At 44.5% G+C, this 26,207-nt stretch overlaps 1 long non-coding RNA gene across 1 annotated transcript in view; it reads left to right on the top strand.

The window, feature by feature from the left end:
* LOC108594082 (uncharacterized) overlaps positions 1-26,207 on the top strand; it is a 114,613-nt gene that overhangs the window by 75,398 nt on the left and 13,008 nt on the right. The window contains exons 6-7 of the long non-coding RNA XR_013524361.1: positions 17,788-18,604; positions 20,664-26,097. This is a non-coding gene — a long non-coding RNA (uncharacterized LOC108594082). The remainder of the gene's footprint in view (positions 1-17,787; positions 18,605-20,663; positions 26,098-26,207) is intronic.

Raw genomic sequence — 26,207 nt, forward strand, 5'->3', positions numbered from 1 at the left:
TTAACATAGTCAAATTTATTCATCTTTTTTATTATGTTCATGATTTTTACATCTAGTTTAAAAATTTTTCACCTTCCCTGATGTCTTAAAGGTACCTGTACACATTTTCTCCCAGAAGTATTCCATTTTTTCTTTAACATTTGACTTTCATTTTTTTATTTAACAAACATTTCCATGTACTAGACTCAGAAACTTTTCTAACTGATGTACAAAACTACCTCATTTAATTTTCATGGCATCCTAGGGATTATGTATTACTATTATTATTTTTTGAGATAGAGTCTTGCTCTGTCACCCAGGCCGGAGTGCAATGGCACAATCTTGGCTTACTGCAACCTCTGCTTCCTGGGTTCAAGCAATTCTTCTGCCTCAGCCTCCCAAGTAGATGGGATTACAGGTGCACACCACCATGCTTGGCTAATTTGGTACTTTTAGTAGAGATGGGGTTTTGCTATGTTGGCCAGGCTGGTCTCGAACTCCTGAACTCTTATATGTCTTTCAAAAAAGTAAAAAAAAAAAAATTCCATAATGATTTGTGCTGCTTCCATAGGATTTTTCACCACATGTATAGACTCTTGCTATAGTAAATGCAATACTCTTTCTTAAATTATGTTTTCTAATTAATTGTCCATGGTGAATTTTTTTATGTTGGTCTAATGTCTAACAACTTTTCTCTTTTATTTGTCCTAAAAATTTGCCAAAAGGACTCTTGCATTTGGGAGCCTTGATCTTGCATTTTGACACAATCTCTTCATCCGTGGGCCCTTTGCATTTGTTGTTTCTTTTGTCTATAAACCTCTTCCCACCTTACCTCCCTCCCCCAGCACACATCCCCTTGCCTTTGCCTTGGCTCTTGAAATTCAACATTTATTTTGATAAGAAACATTTCCTAACCTTCAGGGCACAGCCTTTTTCATTTCCACTGGAGAATTGACCCCTGAGGTTTGAAGAAAGTGTGTTAATATAAATGAGATGGGTAGATCAATCCCAACCCAAATCAAAAACAACCATGATAAAACACAACTACACTTAATAATATGGTGTCTTTAAACAACAAATCAATGACAATCATCTCAGGAAATATTTTAGAATGGATTTTTTTTTTTTTAAGAAATGATAGTTTGTAAGCCACAACAAAATAAAGCTGTAATCACCAGTTTCTTTTGTGGGTTCCATGAGACCCTAAGACAGGGTTATTTTAAATGAATCAGTTTATTCGATGAGAATACTAGTCTGGGAGAGTTGTATTCTTTTTGAATGTTAGCATTTCAAGATGTCAGCAGGGACCCTTCCTGCTTCTGTTCACTGCGTCAGTTACCTGTTCCATTCACCTTCGTGATAACCAGTATCTAGAACCCATTCAACACTAATTGCCTCAGGTTGAATGATAAGCTAGAAGAAAGGTTTGTGTGCATTTGGGCAAGTGAACTTATCCACGGATTTATGTCAAGTGGAAGGGAAATTTTCCAGAGGTGTTTTAGGAGACAGTTGTTGGCCCCTGGCCTTAATGTGGGTGATAAAAAAATTGACAGAAATGGGGACTGTGTTGGATCACAGTCCAGGACTGTAAAAGAATGTCTGGCTGCATGATGTGGAAAAGATGTACCATATCTTGTCCAAATGGAGGCTGACATGCATTAATAGAAGGAAGACGTGGTTATTAGAACTGACATAACATGGGTACATTGCTTTGCAAAGTAGCGCATCCTCAGTGGGTATTCAAGATAAAGCATTGTTTTGTAGGTAAGGTGACATCTGATGTCTTTTAAGGCATCCACTTCCCTTTATAAGAGATTATTCCAAAGAAACTCATGTGGAAATAAGCTTTTGCCCATGTTCAGCCCAGTTTCCACCTGCACAGAAACCGCTTGTGTAACAGATACCCTCCTAGTGCTTCTGGAGGAGGAGGAGCTAGTCTGTGCTCAGGGCAAGTGGGCAGCGTTTTTGTGAAGTGTCTCACCTGGTCACTTCCTCTGCTCTGTATGGCTGGAGTCTGGCATTCCTGGGGCTCGGTGAGGGTGGGTGAGAGGGAGAGATGGGGCCAAGCTGGTGAGGCCCCTTGGAGCTGGGGTTGGACCTTCGTACCCAGTACCAATGCAGGTCCTGCACAGGGGATGGATAACAAAAAGTGCAGCTGCCCTGATGTACTGTTACCTTCCCCATCATCTGAAGTACTGTTACTCTCCCCATCATCTGAAGTACTGTTGCTTTCCCCATCACCTGAAGTACTGTTACTTTTCTCATCTGAAGTACTGTTACTTTCCCCATCTGAAGTACTGTTACTCTCCCCATCTGACCTGTCCTCTGGGTGTGTTCCTCTCTTGGAGCAGCCTCACGGGACGGTGGCCATGATTTGGGCAGGGTCTGTGTGCTCCCAGCTGCCATCCAATAGGACTCTAAATTGTACCTTCTCTTCTAAAGCCAGGTTGGCCATCCCCTCCCCACCTGCCGGTGTGTGTGGCAGCTTCTGACTATGCAGAATTCAGCACTTGGGCCCTGGAGCTGGGGCTCTGCCTCCTGGCCTGTGACCTGGGGCAGGCCACTTACACCTTGCCTGACTCAGTTTCCCTCATCTTAACTGTTAGCTATTATTATTATTTTGGTGATAGGGACAAGAAACAGGTGAAGAAACAAAATAACTAAAAGGACTATGGTGTAAAACCTAAATCATAACCAGGGGAGAGGCATGCAGGTCACGTGGTAGTTGGCATGGTGGTTATTTAGTCCTTGAGGTCATTAAGTGGCCTGTGGTCAGAGGCAGGTGTGATGTGAGAAATCCAGAGAATCATGAGGGGGTGGGGCAAGCCTAAGGGAGGCTCTGCTGCTAGAGAGGCCAGATTCCATGAGTCAGAAGGAATCATCCCAGTCCTAGCAGAAAAGCACGGAGCTAGCCTGGCCAAAGCATTCCAACCCCTGGGCCTCTCCTCCAGGCACTTCCTGTCCAGATTGGCAGTGGTCCCAGAGCCTGGGAAAGCTGCCCCACATGTGAGGGCAGGGGGTGTGTCTGAAGCAGGTGAGAGGCCGATAGGAGCCTTAGTTGCTGCTCTGGAAATGGGAAGAAGAGACGTAGGTATGATGGATTGGGAAGCTGGGCTCTCCAGAGTTCCACAGGCATGTGCAGGTTGATCCGTCTCCTTGATGATTAAGTCCTGTGGGGGAATGGCTCTGTCAACATAGTCCAGGAGACATCTATTGATGCCTTAATGTTGCCTGAGGTTAAGATGCCTGCAGTCAAGCAGAGGAGACTCATGCAGAAAGTCAGAACTGCATTATCTTACTTCCCAGAACAGAAGTGGGCATTTTGACATTGCAGTCGCAAAAGGAGGAGATGGAAAACTACAGGTAGCTAGCTTAGTTTAGTAATAGCAAAATATTAAAAAAAACTTTGTTTGCCTCCCCATAGCTGGTCTTGGGTAGTTGGGCAACCTGGTGCTAAAGATAGGACTGGGCCTTTCCTTATAAACCTTACATTTGTGTTGTTTTGACATTTAAAAATCAGAATATTTTTGATGTTAAGAAAAACATGATATGCTCCCATAATACTTAGTACTGGGACTGTCCACATTGGGAATATTTGCAATGCCAAATGATTTGCAATGCCAAGAAAGACGTGCTGAATATATTGGGCAAATTAAAGAGAAAATAAAATTTCTTTGAGTATTTTTTAAAACCCCAGGAATGAGTGCTATGCATGCCACATGCTAACATGCCAGATAAAATAGATGTGCAGTCAGAAACTGAGTGATGTGCCTCTTGACCTTCGATTTGACCTCTTGTGCCTTTGATTTTGTGTCATGTGTATATATTACTTATTTAAGAATTATTCATGTAATTGTAAAAGTGGATGAGGAAATGATGTTAAAAACAGCTACTCGTTGTGGAAGGCTGGCCTTTGTGTTAAGTGCTGTGTGCTCCAACTCATTCCTAGAGCAGGGAGCATTTGCAGAGGCTTGGGAGGGAGTGGACGTGTCTCTGATGCTAAGGGCAGAGGAGGAGTGGGGCCCTCGGGCAGCTGGAAGGGCATCCTGAAGAGATGCCTGCCAGCCGCCATTCTCCTGACAGCAGGGCACGCTGGGAAGCAGCTGTCAGGCAGTGAAGAGTTTCTGATTGTCAGCAGAGGGGTGGGGCATCCTCAAGTCCGAGGCAGGCACACCAAAACCAGCTAAGTTGAAGGCTCACCTGCATGGCAAATGGTGAGCGCAAAGTCCAGCTGCCAGCCCGAAGTAGAGTGCTTTTAAAGCAAGCTGCTCTCAAATCATTCCCAAAATCCAAAGTTGACGTAGCTGCAGTCAGGGAAGTTCAACAGGAAGTGGGCCAGGGGTTAGACAGAACCACTTTATGTGGTTCTCCATTTGGGAGCTGAGCATCATGAGGGAGGACGAGGCACCCTTGTAGGGACTGGTGTTTGGTGTGTCGAGGGGCCGGGGACGTGGAGGCTGGGTGGGTGGTGGTGAGGAAGTAGGCGGGGCCAGATGGAGCAATTTGAATTGTTCCTTTTGCTGCAGACAATAGAAGCATGATATATTTTTCAGCAGGGGAGCCACGTGATCAGATTTCTGCTTTAGAAACAGGGAAGAGCTCAAAATCCTGGAATGATGATATCAGAGCTGGAAACCCTGAGTTCCAACCCTCTCCTTGTGTAGCAAGCAACTTGCCAACATCATCAAACCCTTCATTTAAACTCAGAAGAAAAACAAAACAAAGCAAAACAATGCAATCCCCAAACCCTTCCTGTCATTGACCCTGGGTCACCGTCCTATTTCTAATAGGCACATTTTAATTACTGGCAACTCAGTTCCTTGACTGTGTCTCTACAGCAGACTGGAGTCTTCACCCTTGAAGATGACCTCCAGATCTGTACTCTGGTGTCCCACTCTTTTCTTTGTCTCTTGAACGGGACCAACCCAAGGCAAAATTGTGATGTTGGTAGCACATATTTTTTACTTCCTTACTCATACTGCAAGATCATCTGAATTAAATTTGAATTAGATGATTATGTATGTTTTTTACTTTATTTAGTTATACCACAGAGTTTTATAAAAACAAATTATAAAAATGCATACACATTATGAAAGACCTAGGGTTACATATGACTGGTCTCATCTTTTAAATTAAAATATTATCTCCCAAAAGACCTAGTGAGGTTAATTAGTTTCTTGAGCCCCAACAACTAGCTGATAGCAGAGTTAAGACTAAAACACTTAGTGTATACTGGCCTATTTTTCATCATGTCTTTATTTTGGTATTGATTAGAGAGCATTCCTTCAGTTATTGCTGATTAGAAAACTATGCAGAAACTTAGTGGTTTAATAACAATCGATTATCTCTCATTGTTCTGTGTTGGCTGGGTGGTTACCATCATATGTTGGCTGGGGCTGTATTCATCTGAAGGCTCAGCTGGCCTGGCTGCAGGTTGAAGCTGGAACTCAGGCATAGACTTAGACATGGACTCTTCATGTGGCATGGGTGCCTCAAACTATGGTAACTGGATTCCAACAATGAGATTGCCAAGAGACCCATGCAGAAGCTGCAAGGCTCCTTATGACCTGGCCTCAGAAGTCCAGTAGTTCCCTTCCACCACATTCTATTGGCCACACAAATCCCCGAGACCAGCGCAGACTGAAGGGGAAGGAAATCAGAGCCCACTTCTCAATGGGAGATATGACTAAGGAGGCCATCTTTAATTTGCTACAAGGAGAGTGGAGGGAATAGAAAAGCAGAGGCTGTACTGAATGGGTAAATTTGAGAATCTTTGCAGTAAGAGTTCAGTGCAACATAGAATAAATCAACTTAAGTCAACAGAAAGCTGAGTGGCATGCTCTTAGGCACTAGGTACACAGGAATCAGTAGGACACCTTCTCTTATCTTTCAGCACTCATGTTTTTTTAGGACACAGACATTGGAGAGGCAGTCATTCAGATTTTAAGTTTTAAAACAGAAATGGCTGTTAGTTCATGAATCCATCCATCCATCCATCCATCCATCCATCCATCCATCCATCCATCCATCGACCCACCCACCCATTCATCTATCCACCTGTTCATCTATCCACCCATCCATCCATGCCTTAATTTTTTATTTATTTATTGAGGTCCTGGGGCTAAGATCTTAGATTACTGAGCTAACATTCTAATCAGGAGAGAGATAGATCCATTGCAGGTAGTGATATGAAGAAAATAAGATGAGGAGGGGCAGTAAAGGGTGGGGTGGAAGAGGAGCTGCATTCCAGTTAGGGTGATTGGAGAAGTTTTCTCAGAGGACAGGAGAGATAAAACCACACTTGTGGGAGGAACAGGATCCAGCCGGGTAAATATCTGAAGCAGAAACTTCCAGGAAAATGCAAAGGTTCCTGGGGCAGTGGGGCAATGGGTCCAGGAAAATGCAACGGGTTTGGGGTGTCCAAGGACCAAAAGAGGGCAGTGTGGCTGGAGCTCTGTGCTCAGGGAGCAGGGCTGTGCTGTGAGAGGTCAGGGAGGCCTGAGGCAGTGCTGGGTGTGCAGAGGGTCCAGGGCTTGCCCTTACTGGGTGATATGGGGGGGGGAGCGGGTCCTCAGGGATAAAAGCTGCATGTGGTTCGAGTGAGTTTATAATGAGGGAGGGGTGATGGGAGGCTCAGGTTGGAGGCAGAGGAGGATACTAATAAAGATGACTAATGTTTAGTTATCCTAATCATGTTCTTCTCCCAGCCCCATTTAAACCTTATTATCTATGCAAAATGCGTGCTCTTATTATCCTAAATAGAGGGTCAGTGATCAGCAGCCACTTTCCTGGTTTGCTGACTTTGAAGTCCACCTAGGAGGCATCTAGGTGGATGTGTGTAAATAAACCATTGATATGACACCTTCCTCACATTTGGCACTCAGTAAAAAAGTGTTGCCTGTAATAGGGGTGAGATTTAGAATTTGAAGTAGCTCCTCCATGGTGCTGAACCTGAGTGGGTAGATGTCTCTATGTTACAGCTTGCTGGGCACAAGATGAAGTTGCTGAAATGTGAATTCAAATCCACTGTACTTTCCAATAAGTTCATGTGGTGGTCATGTGTTTCTTTTTTTGGGTGATGAGTCTGTGAACTCCATTCTGTGTTTAGGCAGAGCCTTTCCCACCTTCATTTGGCAGAGCCCAGTCCCCACTGAAGGCATGGGACCCAGACCCCGAGAACCAGATGCACCAGCCGGGCTTTCGCCAGAAGCAGGGACACAGAACCTGTCTTTAGAGGCATCATTAGAGGACTGGACATGATGGCCAGAGACCACAGGAACAGAAGCCCCAGGGCATGTCCAGAAACTGGGCTTAGGGGACCTCGTGGTGCCACCTGCATATCTGAGCCCATGGAGGTCCTCTGGTCTATTCAGTTCTCTCATTTTGACTTAATTTGGTTTTTGCTGGCTTTTTTTTTTTTTTTTTAGAACTTATCACAAAACTAACTTTATTATATTTTTCCCAGTTACACTTTTGTGTTAAATATCTTCACTGTCCTGGTGACTTCTGGTTCTTATTTTCTTGATGCACACAATGTCCTCAGCCTTCTTTGGATTTTCTGTGCACTTCTTGACACCCCGCGTGACTCTCTGCACAGATTCACTCTCCAAAGTGCTTGCTACAGACTGGCTTTTCGTCTTTCTTGATCTCAAATGCACGGAGTCTGAATTTCCTGTTTCTCCTTTCCCTTCCTGATTCTGCACGAGAATCCCCGGGCTCTTCTGCCCTTTGCTCTCCTCTGCCACCTTAGGCTTTCTTAAAAAGTTGCCCAGTTCATTTATGTGATCACATTTATTGTGCAGAGTTGAGGGTGGTTCTCTCATAATTATTTAGTCTCCACTATGTCTGTGGTTATATACCCTTTCTTATTGCTAATGCTATTTGTGTTTGATTTTCTTCTTTTTTTCTTGGCCTGACTTAAAGAGGTTTGTCTGTTTTATTTTTATTTTAAAAATAACCAACTGTTTATTTTTACTTCTCCACTGTGATTTCCCCCTTTATTTCTTTAATGTTTGAGTTTGTATATTTTTTCTATCTATTTTGGATTAAATCTTATTATTATTTCGCTATATCCTTGTGTCAAGTGCTTAATTCATTTATTTCATTATTTTGACTTCTAAAAAAATCAGTTAATTCTCTAAGTTTTCCTCTATGTCTTACATTGAGCAAACTCCACAGGTTTCTGTAGGGGACATACTAATTGTAATTCAATTTCAATTTTGTTTTCCATGTGTAGGCCCAGATTTATTTGAGTGTCAAAGTGTTTAGAGTTGTTGGCTCTTCTTTTGTTATTAAAGTTGGTTTTATTATATTGTGGTTAGAGAAAATAGTATGAAGGATTTTAATTATAGAAAAAGCATAAATATCTTTTCAGCCCCAAACATGATACATTTCTGACAGTGTTCCAAAGATGTGTAATGGAATCTATATTATCTGTTGGAATATAGTAATATATACACACACACTGCCATGTGCATATGTTTATATATCATATTCAGTCAATGTATTCGAATTAGCAGAGTCCTGGCGTCATCTCGATGCAGGTTTGTTGAGGCAGACTTGTCCATTTTATCCTCAGCTCAGCCACAACTACCTAACAAGACCTGACTCATATTGGAATTAAGGAAATATTTTTTGAATGAAATCCAGTGGTCCCCAACCTTTTTTGGCAGCAGAAACTGGTTTGGTGGAAGACAGTTTTTTCATGGTTGGTGGTAGGGGATGGTTTCCATGGTTGGTGGTAGGGGATGGTTTCCATGGTTGGTGGTAGGGGATGGTTTCCATGGTTGGTGATAGGGGATGGTTTCCATGGATGGTGGTAGGGGATGGTTTCCATGGTTGATGGTAGGGGATGGTTTCCACGGATGATGGTAGGGGATGGTTTCCATGGTTGATGGTATGGGATGGTTTCCACGGATGGTGGTAGGGGATGGTTTCCATGGTTGATGGTAGGGGATGGTTTCCATGGATGGTGGTAGGGGATGGTTTCCATGGATGGTGGTAGGGGATGGTTTCCATGGATGGTGGTAGGGGATGGTTTCCATGGATGGTGGTAGGGGATGGTTTCCATGGATGGTGGTAGGGGATGGTTTCCATGGATGGTGGTAGGGGATGGTTTCCATGGATGGTGGTAGGGGATGGTTTCGGATGATTCAAGTGCATTACATTTATTGTGCACTCTATTTCTATTATTATTACACTGTAATATAATGAAGTAATGATAAAACTCACCATAATGTAAAATCAGTGGGAGCTCTGAGCCTGTTTTCCTATAACTCCGTGGTCCTGTCTGGGGGTGATGGGAGACAGCGACAGACCAGGAGGGATTAAATTCTCATAAGGAGTGTGCAACCTATTATAGATTCCTCGCATGCACAGATCACAATAGGGTTTGAGCTCCCAGGAGACTCTAATGCCACCACTGATCTGACAGGGAGTGGAGGTCAGGTGGTAATGTGAGCCAGGAGGAGTGGCTATAAACACAAATGAAGCTTCACTCACTCACCTGCCACTCACCTCCTCTGTGTGGCCGGGTTCCTAACAGACCACGGACTGGTACCTATTCATGTAATTTTTCTGCATTTAAAATATATTTTATTGAGGTATTCCTGGAACCTTTGGGTGCCTAGATTTGTGATGTTATGCAGTAGTGTTCATTTTAGGAATACTTATTAAACGCTTTTGATGTTGTGGGCACTGTGCTAAGCATCAGAAATATAATGGCAAATAAAAAATCCAGAGGCCTCCTGCGCTTCATGATTCATACATTACAGCTACAAAACAAACAATAACCAAGCAGATAACTAAATATTGGTTTAAAAGAATTCTGGTTGGTGCTAGGAAGGAAACAAATGAACAGCCTTTTCAAGGTATGGAGGGGATGGACTTTTTTTGGGATGGTCAGGAAGGTTGCCCTGGGAAGGGCACATGAAGTCGAGTCCAGAGGACAGGTGGTCAGCCCCGGGAAAAGCTGGGACAGGCTTCCAGGCAAAGAGACCATGCCTTTTATTAATGTGGCATGTTCTTTTCTCGTTTAATGTGTCATCTTGAGTTCTACATTAGAAATACTGCTTCTGTCTTCTTTTTGTTAGTGCTTACATGATCCATATTTATCTACACAATTATACACTCCATACAATTAGGTATTAAGATGGTTAATTTTATGTGTCAGTGTGATGTGGCTAGGGATGCCCCGATGACTAGTGGTGTGTTACATTTGGTGTGTCTGTGTAGGTATGTTTGGAAGAGGCTGGCATTTGAACTGTGAACTGAGTAAGAAGACCCATCCTCAGCAGTGTGGGAAGGCATTGTCTAATCCATTGAGGGCCTGAATAGAATGAAAAGGTGGAGGAAGAGTGAATCCATCCTCTCCTGCTTGAGCAGAGACATCCATCCTCTCCTGCCCTTAAACATTGGTGCTCCTGATTCTCAGGCTTCCCTACCCAAACAGGGATTTAGGCCATCAGCTACTGCCTTCCCTCCTTCTCAGGCCTCAGGACTCAGGCCTCATGCCTCATGTTACCACTGGCTTCCCTGCTCCCCAGCTTACAGATGACAGATTGAGGGACTTCTCAGTCTCCACAACCTCGTTAGCCACATCCTTAAATAAGTCTCCTCTTCATACAGTTCTCCATTGGTGTGGGTGGGGATTGGTTCCAGGACTCTCGAGTATATCAAACTCCATGCTCAAGCCCCACTGTCAGCCCTGCAGAATCAGTGTGTAAGGAAAGGTGAGTCTCTGCACAAGCAGCCTTCGCTTGCTGGGAATATTGTGTTTTCCATCTGAGTTTGGTTGGAAAATCTGAGTATAAGTGGACCCATGCATTCAAACCTGTGCTGTTCAAGGGTCAAGTGTGGAGAATAGACACAGGCTACTGGAGACAAATAGGGAATGTGTCTCTGGGCAGGACAGTGGTGGCAAGGTGGGCACCACCCCAACAAGTGGATGACAGCAGGGATCAGTGAGTTGCCAGGGGTCTGAGCATGAGTGCTAAACTGCCTGGAGGTCTTCCCTGGAGCTGGACTCAGGCTGGGAGAGAACTGTGGGGCCCGAGTGGCTCCAGCCTGCATGAGTCCAGTCAGGGACCCTGCAAGAGGAGCTTGCCTGTGCACATGGGGATGCACACTGGGAAAGAGGAGAAGCTGGGGTCAGGGGCTCTGGCCCTCTTGCACTGCATGTGGGGACAGCCACAACTCAGGGAGGCTGCTGGGCAGTGGTCAGTGCTGACAGAGTGGGTGCATCAACAGCCATGGAGTTGTGGTCATGCAGAGCCCAGCATGACAGCCTCTGGCTGAGTTGTCTGTCTGGGGTTGTGGATGGAGTTGATAGATACAGGGAAGAGAGGAGGAGGGGCTTGCTTAGGGGAGAAGAAACTGAGTTGAGTTGGGAGCATGTGGAATTTGAGGTGCCTATGAGAGCCCCATTTGAGATGTCCAGTAGACAAGTGGGGGCACCCAGTTGAGCACTGGAAATGTGGCTCTGGACCCTTGAAGAGAAGCCAACAGTTGGCTCTTTGCATAAGAAGTGGTTATGGTGATGATGGGAGCTGATAAGTTTGCTCAGGTTAAAACAAAGAAAGCAAGCCAAGGAAAAACCATGGTCAAGGCAAGTCCAGTAAGGGTTGACGGCATCCTTGAAGTACTTCTTTATCTACAAAGAGCAATCATTCTATTTTCTGTCCATGAGACTGCCAGCATTTTATTAGCACTATTTAAAATAACTGACTCAGAGGGAATTCTGGCCCCACACAATGCCTGCTAGATGGGGAAGCTTGCTGCCTGCCCTTCTGAATGGCTTGTTGTACAATTGGGCCATTCACTCTGTTTCAGGCTCTCCACGTGTTTTCTCTTTTCCATCTTAGACCTATTTGTTAGGGAAGACAATCTACTTCTCAGGGTTTCAGGTTTACATACTGTTGATCTATTACTTTATTTCTCTAATCTCTTTCCCACACTCAATAGTTTTTACTACCTGGAACTGAAAACAACCCACAGGATACTAAAGCGTGAGTTAACTTATTTAGAACAAAGAAGACCCTCTGATTCCAGGGAGGTCAGGGAGGAGGCCAAACAGTCAACACACTTGCTTAGGACATGTGGGCTAAACAGTGATTTGACTCTGCGTTCACTTTGCAACTAGTTGCACTGGCCTTATGGTTTTTATTAAACTGTAAATCTCTTTACCACTTTGAAAATTATGGAACGCATTTCTTTTCTCGAGTCTGTGCATCTGAAGGCCATAGGTGGACAAGTGCATGCAGCCAGTGGAAAATGGCTTTTCTGGAATATCAGGTTCAGTCCTCAGAGACTAAGAGCACTCCACGTGGTGAGCAATAAATTTGAATTCTGCTGCATTTAATTAAGGTAATTTTCCTACTTAGCTCCACATGTGGAGATGAGATTCAATTTTATTGTGCCTAAAAGAACATGTCCTTTAAAACATGTCACCAGAATGGAATGTGACCACAGATGGGCATGTGACGAGCCTCTGTCGCCTCGAGGGAGAAGGAGGATCACATTCTGTCCCCTTCTCCCACTCCTGTGGGTTTTTATATTGCATGGATATGGGTTGTGAGGGAATGGAGTCCCTCTGCAGAGATAACAGATGCAGGCGGAGGGCAGAGCAGGGTGAGAAGTTGAGCCAGCGGAGGGGACAGATTATTGGATAATGTTTTCTTACTAGGTACAGTATCAGTGAATAAAGATTTTGATCATCCAGAAAGACCAAGGATCCGTACTCCTGACTGTTTTGCTAAGTAATTAATAAACATTATGGGAACCACCTAGTATCTCCTTATCCTTACTGTGAGAGTTGCTTTTATGTGTCGACTTGACTAGATAAAGGATGCAGATAGCTGGTCAGACATTATTTCTGGGTGTGCCTGTGAGGGTGTTTCTGGAAGAGATGCGGGTTTGAATCAATGGACTGAGTAAGAAGGTCCGCCATCACCAGTGTGACTGGACACCATCCAATCTGCTGAGGGTCCAAATAGAACCGAAAGGTAGAAGAAGGGAAAATCCTCTCTCTCTCTCTCTCTCTCTCTCTCTCTCTCTCTCTCTCTCTCTCTCTCTCTCTCTCTCTCTCTCCCCGCTCTTCTCCTGCCTGCAGACACCAGCACTCCTGGTTTTCAGGCCTGAGGACTCAGATTTGAACCTATACTGTTGGGTTTCTTGATTCTCAGGCCTTCAGGTTTGGGCTGAATCCACCACTGGCTTTCTTGGGCTCTAGGGTGCTGATGGCAGACTGTGGGACCTGTCAGCCTCCACAATTCCTTGAGCCAATTCCCACAATCAGTCTCTTTTATCTGTATCAAAACAGAGATGTCTCTCTCTTTCTCTCTATCTTATTATTCTGTTTCTCTGGAGAATGCTAATACACAGTTCCTGAAAAGACTGTTGAAACAGCAGCATCACCACCAAGGGAACACAGAGCCTCCTGTGTCATGAGAGGCCTGAGAGGCATGATGGACATGCCCGAGTCTCCTCCACAGGGTTCTTGTTGGGAGGTGGCCCAACCCATGCTTGGCCACATTCAGAAAAAGGAAATACATCCTCCCAAAGGGAGGCCCATTCCACTGCTGGAGAATTTAGCCTGCTGACAGGTTCTTGCTTATGTGATTTTGACCAATTCCTTTTCCAAGTCTATCCCTTTTGTTCTAGTCCATTCTCTTAGAGGAACATGGAGCCAGAACAATGACTCTTACCAAGGCCAACTCTTTATTAGGCACCAGGCAGCCAAGGTGACAAAGGACATAGTATCCTCATCCTCCAGACAGTGATAGCTGAGAGGAGAGTGGGAGAAAACCACAAGCCCCCCAAGGTTAGTGTTTTAGTGACTAGTAGAGCACCTGACAAAAAGTATCCTCTTCAGATGGTTTTGAGAGGCCTGGGAAACACAAGAACGACATTACCCTTCTCTGATTACTCTTCTGTCCTGTTGTCAAACTCTGGGCTTCATCAGTGAAAACGCGCCTCACCTTGGTGGCAACACCAGCTAAGCTCCTGCTTCTTGCCCTCCCAGCTGGCTTATGGCATCAAGCCCCACAGGATGAGTGCTCCATCCTGACTGCCACGTCTACACTGTGTCTGTGCAGTGTCTGTTAGGCTCCATCTGCCATGACCCGACGATGGCCAGCCTGGCCTGGGCAGAGCTCCGAGGGGCATGTGAATGCTTGAACACGTGTACAATGCAATCCAAACCATGGAGTCAGTGCTTCTGGGATGCTCAGCCCACAAGGCGAGGGGCACCAGGAAGTGGCATCTGCTCTGTGTAAACTCAGTCTGGCCAGGGAGATAACACAGACATGCAAGGAACTGCAAGACAACTGTGGTAAGTGACAGAGAAGCTGCCAATTGGCCCTTGAGCTGGGAGGGAGAGTGATGTGCAGTGTCAGTGTGTTGTCCCAGGAGTCCTTGGCATGGCTGAGGAGCTTCACACCTGAAGGACGGCTGGTAAGACCACTGGCACATCCCTCATTAGGCACCATGTGTCAGAAGCCTTGCTAGTGTATCGAGGAATACTCAGGCTTCCTGGAGGATTCATTCATGCACAGTTGCTGATAGGAAGCTGACCAAGTGCTAGAGGGGGCTGCCCCAGTGCCCCAGGCAATCCAGGTCCCTGCTGTCTAATTGGGTGGATGGAATACATAAATATGAAATAAATGAATATATAGGGTGTGCAAGACGGGGTGGGCAGGGAAGGGCTCATGCAGCAGGGTGAGACCGGCTGGTGGCAAATGGATGGCACAGTCTGTGGTCAGGTGAGCAGGAGTGATGGGTGGACTCCACGTGGGACACCAGGAAAGGGGCACTAGGAGAAGTGGGGAGCAGCAGGGTCCAGGCCCTCCACCTTTGTGACCTTAAGGAGTTCAGTGCATTCTGCATTGGTGACCACCTAGTTAGGGTGGCCAGAGTGAGCAAATAAAACACAAGATGCCTAGTTAAATTTGAATTTTAGATAAACAGTAAATAGTTTCTTAGTATGTACTACAGAAAGGAAAGTATTAAAATTCTCTGTTGTGGAAGCAAATATAAAACTAGATAGAAGAGGCCAGGTATGGTGGCTCATGCTTGTAATCCCAACATTTGGGAAATTGAGGTGGGAGGATTGTTGGAGTCTAGGAGTTTGAGAGCAGCCTGGGCAACACAGTGAGACCCCATACCTGGTGTGGTGGCATGCTCCTGTAGTCCCAGCTACTCAGGAGGCTGAGTCAGGAGGATTGTTTGAGCTCAGGAGGTGGAGGCTGCAGTGAGCTGTGATCATGCCACTGCACTCTAGCCCGGGTGGCAAAGCGAGACCCTGTCTCAAAAAAAAAAAGAAAAAAAAGTCACAGTTACCATTGCTAGTGGGAAGAGACAGGGAGAAAACTCCAGGTTGGCTGACCTCCCCTCAGCTTTGCCAAGAGACCAGTTTATGCCATGGCCAGTGATGGACCCAGCCCAAGGTACAGACAGGTGATTGGGGTTGGGGAGAGTGTGGATGACCAAGTCTGGTTCTTCCTGCAGGACCCACTACAGAAATGAACAGTGGGGGACTCCAGTCCTCACCCTGGAACCAAGATGATGAGGTGACAGAGTGTCATAACAGCTGTTCAGAGCCAGGACCCAGGGATCAAGCTGAGCTGCACACCAACTGGGTACTGCGGGCAAGCAATAATATAATCCCTTCTTATATCCAGGGCAGATAAGAGAAGGACTTAACTCCTAAGGCTGTTGTGAGGATTAAATTAGTTAATGGAGGGAAAGGTATTAGTTAAATTCCTGGCCCACAGTATTTTATTTTAATTCCTAAGAAAATATGGTATCTGTGTGTTTGCTTCGTCGACCAGACTGTATTGCAGATGACTTAAGACCAGGCAGCAAATTTGAGGTGGAGCCATGGTTATCAGAATGGCTGCCCAGACCGCAAAGCTGATTTATCTCAATCATAACAGCAGCAAATTCCTGTTATTGTAATGAATCACAGCATGCATGTGCACAGATGCAGGCGCGGGGGTTCAGAGGGCCGGGCTGTGCGGGGAGCGTAACGAAAAGCAGACCCTCGCATGGCTCTAACACTGTGGAGCAGCCGAACCTGCAGCTTACACAGAAAGGCCGTAATGAAATCCAGTTTCAAAATGGAATATTTTTCCTAAATGATAAGGTATTGCATATGGTTCTTTTCCCATTGTGCAGTAATTCCTTCCAAAGCAAACATTTTAAAGATTTTAACTGAGGTTGGAAAACTAAAACTTGCCTCAGTATAAAAATGTCGAAGCCATCTGCTAGAAAATCATAGCTCTGCAATATAAAACACGCAGAGCTGTGTTGCTCGAACTGATTTAATCATAAAATGCCATTTCCTCCATCTGAAGGGAAACATTTCTACTTGGCCACTAGAGCTTTCTGGAGAAAGGCATTTATATTTGCATTATGGTATATTAGTAATTTTGTATTTCAAGGAGAAAACAGAGCAGGGATTTTGGAAAACAAATGTTGAAAGGGTAATTTCAATTCTTTGCAGATGATTTTGATAGAAAAGTTTTTGTTAAAACAACTGATGGAAACTGAGAAACATGGCCATCAGTTTGAAGGAAAATAATTGAGTTGTACTGTTTGCATTTTACTTTGCACACATTGAACAATTAAAAGCTTTTATGTAGTATGAGAACAAAACCCCCAGAACACCAGTGCAATGGCAGAAAGTTGGGAGTCAAATCAGGCAGCACACAAACAAACACTGCATTCATATGATGAAGACCACATTTCTGAGAAGTTTCCTGAAAAGATCTGTGTGTGTGTGTGCATGTGTGTGTATGTATATATATACGTGTATATATACATATACATATACATATACATATACATATACATATACATATACATATACATATACATATATATATTCTTCTTTTTTTCTGCCAGAATCTTTTGTAGAATGATCTTCAAGTTAGTTTTGGGACATAGGTTCCAATATTGCTCCATTAATTGGCATAGGTTGACTGTATCTTATTCAAATATTAATTGACAGCTGTTTTCTTAGATATTTTTGCACAAAATAGTGTTCAGTGAACAAGTAGGGTTTTAAACATGACACTGCCCTGTATTTGAGAAAGTTTATGTTATATATGTGCCTGTTAATTTAGTAGTTATGAGTTTAATGCTAACTTTGAGCTCTTTAGACACAGATCCTCAAATATATTAACAAAATCAGCTGTGTGCCTTAACCAACAATGAGCATATATTTTTTTAAATGGGCCTCTGAATTGAACGTTTAAAAAAACCCTTCAGCATCCTATTAGGTACTGATTAACCTGCAGGAGGGTAATCCTAGTAAGCAAATGTAATCAAGATTCTCCTTCCGCAGTGATGCCAAGGGCAGCCTGGCTCTCCTGGTCCAGTGCTTCCTTTACTCAAATATTCTCTAATGTGTTCCTAGATCCTAATACCTCTCTCTGCATCAAACTGCATATGTATTCTGAGTACCAGGGCTCAGAACTTGGAGCTGGGATTTTGTTGACGTGCTCTTTTCTCTGATTGTCACCTACCATTTCTTCTTTGGTTTGCCTTTCATTTTAAGGCCAGATTTCTAAGTGTAAGAAAGGAGGGTGGAGAGTGGGCAGAAGTCATTGTTTCCATCTTGAAAGTCAACATCAGTATTTCCTGTGCTGGGGACCAACCAGTGCCTCATATTTCTGGAAACGCTGCAGCATTCTACTTCAATTTTAATCTGGATAACACCAAAGCTTTTCCTTAAATTCACCACTGGAGTTAGCTCATAGATGCACTGATTTTGTATATCATCTCTCCTCCTTAATATCTCTCACACAGGTGCCATTGACCTTTAGATGGGCTGCACAGTGTGGGGTCCAGTGCCATGGATCTACTTCTCCAGGGACCAGGATCTTGAGATCTTCAGGCTGGGTTTCCATGGAAGCATGGAGCTGCTTTTCCTCCTGCGTAACTGCACTCAAAACAGCCCGGTTTCTCTAGAATGGAGACTTGGGCAACTCCTTCTGGTACAGACTTGCTCACCTCAGGGAAATGCAAATGGAAGCAAGCTGTAGGCAGTTTCACCCCAAGTCCATGGGTTCTCAGCTGGCTAACCCATGATGTCAATCCTGTAGCAATCTAAGGCTTGAGAAAAATTAATCTCTGGAAAATTCCAAGACTACATCTTAGGGAGCCTGGCTTTATCTCTATGTCTTGGATCATACAAGGATATGCTTCTAATTTCGGACTAGAACTCAAAGAGTATTGGCCAATGAATGTGTTTCCTAGAACTATCCCAGTGTGTTCACCATACAGAGGAAGATTCTGAGATTCAAGACTCAAGACTGAAGAAAATCGTTATTTTTATTGTTTTAGTCTTATGCACAAAATGGTACCAACGAATAAGCAGGTTTTTAGTGGGTGACTTATATATAAGCAAAAATAAACACTTTATCTTCTAGATCTATTGCAGTTTTCCAGCAGCTGTAGATTTAAGTGCAAACTTTTAGCCCACAGGATAAGAAGAAAGCAAGTCCTGAACGTAGGCCGGCACCAGGATTCAAGCCTCTGACTCCAAGGCAAGGGCTCATCATCTTGAATCGTGCATGAATTTTCACATAGCGCCAGAGGAAACTCCTTGTACTTTCTGTTGTAGGTAAGACTAACCTTTGCTTATTTTTACTTCTTGTGAATAAATAGCTGCAAGAAGAACTGCTGGAACAAAGAGCCTTAATGAGCTCTTTGCTAGATATAAATAGAGAGTGTGAACCAGCAGTGTGGCAGAAGAACGGTTTCCCTGAACTGTCCGCCGTGGGGAGACTATGTGATGTTCTTCAGTGCACTCATCTTGTCAATAATGTGTACATCTTGATGTGCTTTCTAAATATGTGCTGACTTTATTACAAGTGAACCTGTTCTCTTGTTTTTTCCCTAATACATATTCACTATCTTTACACCTTTTCTTTCCCCTCCCACAAACCTTCTGCTCATATCTATTGCCCTTTTGGAAGCAATAGTCTATTTTTTCTTAGAGATTTATGAGATTTTAAATGTAATGATAATGTTAAGATTTTTTGACAGGTACTTTATATTTTCCCAGTTCATTATGTGTATTTAAATATTTCACTACTATCTTACAACATACATCTTTTCTTAAATTTTCCGTGGTTTTATCTCTTAGCCATTGTACTTTTGGTTTCTGAGGTATATTCCTGGGGAATCTCTCACTGTGTTGAAGACCCTTCAGTCCCTCTAAACTGGTAACTTTAGTTCCTGCAACGAGAAAGCTTTTCAAAGGGACAGTGTGACCATTTCCATATAAAGTACAATGTTGCTTTGGGGTTTAAGATTCTGTTCCTAGGCGTCATCACTTCTTTTTAAATTTAACTTTGTTATGGAAAATATTAAGCATATGTAGAACAAATCATATAATGAAACCTCACTTATTCATTTCCTATTTTTAATAATGATCAGCACTTAGCTATTCTTATTTCATCTACCTGTTTACTCTGTTTTTTCTTCCTGGAGTATTTTAAAGCAAATTCTAGATATCATATTTTGTTCATGAATACTTCAGTATATATCTTTCGCAGAAAATGATTCTTGAAAAACATAACCATTATATTTTTTTCGCATCAAATACAATAATCACTCATACTTTAGTAAGTATTCACATAAAAATTCACATCCAAATCGTTCTTTTATGAATGCAGACTTTGCCAATGTTTTCTCCCGATCTTTAGGCTGTTTGTTCACCTTGTTGCCTGTATCTTTGACTGTGCAGAAGCTTTTTAGTTTAATAAAATCCCATTTGTTTATTTTTGTTGCATTTGCTTTTAAGTCCTAAGTCATAACTTCTTTGCCCAAACAAATGTCCAGAGTAGTTTTTCCTTGGTTTTCTTTTAGAATTTTTATAGTTTCTGTGCCTACTTTTAAATTTTTAATCCATTTTTAAGTTGATTTTTGTATATGGTGACAGATATGGGCCCAGTTTTATTCTTGTTCACCAACAGATGATTAAAGAAAATATGGTGTGTATATATATATATATATGTGTGTGTGTGTGTGTGTGTGTGTGTGTGTGTGTATGTATCATATTGGTATTGGTATATATATATATATATATATATATATACACACACACACATACCATAAAATATGTGCATATTTTACAACATAAAATATGGTATGTGTGCATATGTATGTAATATGGTGCATGTATATATATATAGGCACACACACACATATATGTACACACACACACACTCCCTGGAATACTACTTAGCCATAAAAAAGAATGAAATCATATCTTTTGCAGTAACATGTACAGAACTGGAGGCCATTATCTCAAGTGAAACAACCCAGAAACAGGAAGTCAAATACTGTGTGTTCTAATTTATAAGTGGAAGCTAAATAATGTGTCCACATGGACGTAGAATGTGTAATAACAGACACTGGAGACTCAGAAAGTGGGAGGGTGGGTGGGAGTGCAAGGGGGGATGAGAAATTACCTAATGGGACAATGTCTACTAATCAGGTGATGATTACACCAAAAGCCCAGACCTCACCACTATGAAATCTATCCATGTAACAAAACTGCACTTGTAACCCCTAAATCTATAAAAATAAAATGGAAAAAGATACAGAATGGAATAGTATACTGCAGTCATAATAAATGATCTCAGCTAAAGATCAAAATCGTTGTTCTTTTGCAGGTGCTTTGCTGGATTCGGGATGCAGACAAGGTCCACACACTGTGGTTGGGTGACGTGTCTCTTAGGTCTCTTTTAATCTGTAATACCTCTTCCTCTCTTTATAGAATGCATTTACTTGTTGAAAAACTTGGTCACGGGTCATTTTTCTGTAGAGTGGATTATGTTCTGGATGTAGCCAAATGCCCTCTTGTCAAAGATTTATCTTCCATGCTTCCTGCAGGTGGTTATATCCTCCAAGGATTGATTAAACTCAGGTATTTTTTTTTTTTGGCAAAATCACTTCATATGAATGCTGTGCATTTCCTGTTGCACCTTCATCACATCAGGAAGAAACGATACCTAGACTTCCTGCTTTTAATGCTGTTAAGATTGATGAGTTAGGTGTCATGGACCTCGGAGTTACTAATCGTCTACATTTCTATTGGCAATTTCCTCCAGAATTCAGAAATTGGTGGTGAGCATGATGGTTGGGAGTGCTGGGTTGGAGTCAGACAGCTTCTGTTTGAGTAACAGTTCTGAAAGTCACTTGTCATTGCCACAGCTAGGTCGCTCAAGCCCTCAGACCTTTCAGGCCTGACTCAGCTTTAGGAGTGGATACTCCACTTTTGAGTGGGACTACTGTTTGAGTGGGTTGAGTTCTGTGAGCTGGGCTTTGGCCCAGGTGCAGAAGAGTGGTAGCTGTAGTTTAGTGGCATTGGTTTCAAGCAGATGGAATTTGTTTAGATGACCTTAAAGGTCTTTCCAAATCTGATGTCCTAGGATGAATTATCAGAAGGCCTATAGTTTGGTTACCACATATTAAAGGTAAATCTGAGGGTAGGAGCACTCATCATTCAGTTGTAATAGCTGAATAGAGATGATAATTCTGCCAGATTTGGGTCCTGTGGGCCGAGTTGAGAGGTCTGTAAATTCACATTCACTCTTCAAGTCCTGGTTTATAGCAGCCTGCCAAGTATGTCACTAAGATGAAGACAGACGATAATGACTACATTTTGGTAATTCATTTACTTTACTGAAATCGGTGCTCAGTCATGTTACAGGCAAGACTCCATCTGGTTCCCATCAATGATGGAGGGAGCACCGTGTCTGGACAGAGGGCCTGCATCTTCGTCTATGCAGAAAAGCTGCATGGATTATCCAGCAAATCACGGTATAGACCACCAGCTGGGCCAGTCCAGGTCCAAGCCAGCCGGGTGACTCTCTCCTGCTGTTCATTCACTTCTTCGTTTGACAAGTACTATGGACACCTGCTGTGTGCCAGGCACTGCTGAGGTGCCTGTGGGGAGATCAGGAGCTGATGCATATTCCAACTGAGGGGTGGCAGTGTAACCAACAATGGACATAATCCCCAGATCATAGAGCAAGACACGGGTGATGCAAAAATGGCAAAGAAAGCTTTGTGCACACTAAGAGGTTTCTTGTTTCCTGAGAAGGATATGGATTGCAGTCTAAGGTAGGATGGAAGTTGGTCCGAGATGTGAGCCTGGCTGACAAGATCAGGCAGGAAATGTCTTCTTCAGATCCCACCTGCTCAGTAGACCACCTGCTCGGCACTGATCTGGGCCTTAGTGTAACTACCGAGCACAAGATGACCATTGCCACTTGGCATTGCTCTCCTGGACGCCTGGATCATGGTGCTGCCCGTCCCTCTGCTGCCTCCTCTCTGTGTCCTCTCAGTGGTCTTGAGCCCCATTCCCTCCAGGGTTGTCTTCAGGCCATGACTTGCATGTTGGCTCTCTCTGGGGCTCACGGTGCTTCATTCATTCCTAAAGGTGCTTTCTCCTCCTTACCCTGGTGTAGACTAAAAGGTTTCCTGATCCCATTGCTTTGCCAGGACAATATTGCTTCCCAGGGAAGACGCTCCTGGCACATTTTAGGCACTTCTGGAAGAACACCATGTCGTCATCATCATCACCATCATCATCAGATCTCCCCCAAGCCCCATCTGGGAGGGTTGCGTGGGAGCCACACGTGGACTTAGGGAGCTCTCCCGAGCCTGCACTGATGGCTGGCCCAGCCCAGGCTTTTGTTTGCCACAGGAAGACAGCTTTGTGCAAACCCTTGTTTAACCTGGCCTTCCCTCTTTAGAAAGAGAATGTTCACTAGATGAATCATGCCTAATGTGTTCACTGGAGCCAGAGGACTTTGGCTCCCAGGCTGTTTACTTCAGCCCAGACTTTGTCCCGTAAGTGTTCTTAGGAAATGACAATGAACAGAAAATTGTCATTGTTTTTGCTGAAAAAAAAAAAAAAGTTGAATAGTTTCCCTGGCCCAGGCTGGCTGGTAGCAACCTTGGCCCCAGCATGCTCTTCAGCCCCCTACTCTCCCCAGCAGGGCCACTGTGCCCTCGTCTGTCCACCCTATTCTGTGACCAGGTGCCCTGGTGCGCCCTTGCCCAGGGGCTTTCTGTGCACAAGATAACGCATGGTTTGGGTTGATGTCTGATGGGCTCACATGGGCAAGGCTGTGCTGCAGCTGTGCTGGGGGCCTGGTGCTCATGTGGGGCCCTCACCTGGTTTTGCTGTTGACTTCCTCCCACCACTGCCTACCTTGGGTGGGAGGGCACCTGGCCTTCAGGCAGGGAGGACTTGGAGAAGCAGAGGTGCTGCAGTCAGGATCTGTATTTGAGTTTTGGCAGCCTGGATGAAATCCTGCCTCTGTCACCTGCCAGCTGTGTGTGAGTGGCCAGGTCCCTTGACCCATGCTGAGTTACCATGCTCTTTTGGCCTATTTCCCGCTTGTGACATTAGAAGCAATCTCTAAGACATCATGGAGTGGACATTGAGCTTGCCCTCCCGCCTGCACAGAAAGCAGGTCCTGAGGCAGCTTCCTGCAGCCCCGGGGACCCTGCAACATCTTTGAGGCTCGGAGGTCTCGGTGTCTGACTCCGGCTCAAGTGCAGCTGCAGCTCTAGAGGAAGCAATCCATACGACAGGGAAGCGAGGAGGCGGGGGTCGCGTCCGGCATGCCCACTGCAGGGGCTGGGAGAGCCACCACAGCAGTAGTGACAGAGCCAGGGAACAATGCCATCCTGTGATGAGCAGTCCTGTCTTTAACCCAAATGATGTGTCTGCAGAAACTGGTTGCATTTGCTACTTTGACAGGTGGACAATGTTTTAGTGTCTTAATTAGCATGTTGGGTAATTGCTGCCATTAATCTTGTTCTTTTTTTCCATGTTCATTGGCCATTTTGACTTCTCTATACCCATCTTCCTTATTGAAAAACATGATAGGAAACTTTTAGTTATTAAATTATGAAGACCTAATGCATGGCATGATGACTATTGTTAATACTACTGCATTATGTATTTGAAATTTGCTAATAGTGTAGATTTCAAGTATTCTTATAAAAATGTGGTGATGGATATGGTGATTAGCTTGATCCTGATAATCTTACAATGCATGTGTATATCAAAACATCATCTTGTACACCTTAAATACTCAACTTTTCTTTGTCAGTTATACTTCAATAAAGCTTGGAAAACACACACACACGCATTCACACACACAAAACAGACAACTGCAGAATTCCTCTGGTGGGCCTGGGCTGAGTCCTGGGGCTGTTTGTGCTCCTGGCCCTCTCTCTATCCTCAGATGGTGTGGTGCTGCTTCCCTCTGCCCTCCTCCTCTCTCTAAAGCCCTGTCCATCTGGCTCATACTCTTAGACTAGAGTGGAAACTGTGCCCTCCAAATCCATAGGAGTCTTGCCCTGTGTCTCCTCCCGACCCCATGGTGGGTGGGAGCAGTCTCTCTGCCCTTCTGCTCATCCACTCTTGTCTCCGTCTCTCCTGGTCATTCCTGCTGCCCACCATTCTCTCCTGGGCTCAGTGTGCTTTCTGCACATTTCCCCACATGTGTCCTTCACAGCCCCTCTGTGAATTCTGCATGTGTCCCCTGAGTGGACTCTGTAGTCCCTGCTCACCCCACACTCCCTCGCCCTGTGTCCTGAGCATAGATCTGCAGGTTACAGTGGCTGGTGAGCATCTCCACATTGTGACATTCTACTGGGACCTGGAGCATCTGCCCCTGTCAACAGCCTCAGCACAGAATCCCTGGCCATCCAGCTCCGATGGGGACATGGAACCTGCCTCTCCTTCCTGCCAGTCTCTTAGTTGTCTGTGCCTTCACCCTGTAGTGGTCTATTCAATCTGTAAGTCAAGCCGTTCTTGTTTCCCTATCTGTGGAGTCATTAATTCAATTCCCGCGAGCTCAGTGGCTGCGGTTTGATCATTCCCATCCATTCCTGGGCTTCTTCAGCCTTGTCCTGCACTGCCTTATTTCTTACAAGATGGTAGCATCATGGGGAGAATGGAATTCCTAGCTTTGTTTTTCTCCTTTCAAGCCACCATGATGGTCCCCAACACAGCTCCAATCCTACCTCTCACATATTCAAAAGCGTTAACATCTCCTAACTCACCCTGATTGTTTTCACATGTAACCCAAAGTCCCTGCACTCTGTCGCCTACTGACTTTCCAGCCTTTTTGGGATGATCTCTCGGTACAGCCCTTGGAATTCTCTCATTGTCTCTCTTCTCCAGCGTCTCAACAGCGTTTGCCATTGCTCACTGTTCCCTCCTCCTGACACACCCTCTTGGCCTCCAGGCCACATTCTCTCTCCTGGTTCTCCCCGCACTGGACACAGCTATGAGGCTCATTGTCCATGGAGGGCAATCGTGACTCAGGCCCTGGCTGTTGCTCTTTCTTACGTGGAGCTCCCTCTGGCTGCCTCATTTAGGACTTTGGATTTGTGAGCACCTGTGTGAAGCTGACACAGACATTGAAATATCTTTCTAGAGCTTTGTTCTCAGCTCCAGAAACACACAGCCAACTGTCTTCCTGAAGCTCCCATGTAGATGGCACCTGGGTCTTGCCGTAATAAAAATGGAACCTGAATCTGGAGGTCTAAGTCACATCTTGCTCTCATGCTCCTCCTGTTAGGGTATCACTGTGGAGACAACAAACCCTCATCTACTCCAGATGCAGTCTGTCTCCTCTGATTCTGCCTATCAGTGATTTCAGACACATCTGTCTTTATCCACAGCCAGTGTCTCAGTCGGAGCCGCAGCAGCCCTCTCCTGCATGGTGGAAATGGCCAGGAGGCCTCTCGGCGCTGGTCCTGTTACTTGCAAGCATCTCTCTGAACTGCATCTGGCCAGTGTGGCCTTTTTTAAAGCTTCATTGTGCCGCTGTCCTGCCTAAATCCTTCAATGGCTCTACATTCTTCTTTACATGCTTTCTTTTTTTTTTTCAGAACAAAGACTATATCCTTACCCGGCCCACAGCCCTCCCAATTCCGGCCACAACCTCTCATGAGGCTGATCTCACCATGAGCCCCTCTTCTAGGTGTCTGCATGTTGCTCTGTTTGCCCCCAGGACCATCCACTGCCTCTTTGGTCTGTTGGCATGTACTTGTCCTCCAGACCTTAGTTCAAAGGTGAGCTCCTCACAGAAGCTTTGCTGGAGGTCCCAGGAGCAGGGAATGTGTGTGTTCTCTCCTTTGAGGCACCTCCCACAGTGTTCATTTGCATGGCTTGTGTGATTATT

This window comes from Callithrix jacchus, chromosome 12, assembly GCF_049354715.1.
Source record: "Callithrix jacchus isolate 240 chromosome 12, calJac240_pri, whole genome shotgun sequence".
In the NCBI taxonomy this organism is placed as follows: domain Eukaryota; kingdom Metazoa; phylum Chordata; class Mammalia; order Primates; family Cebidae; genus Callithrix; species Callithrix jacchus.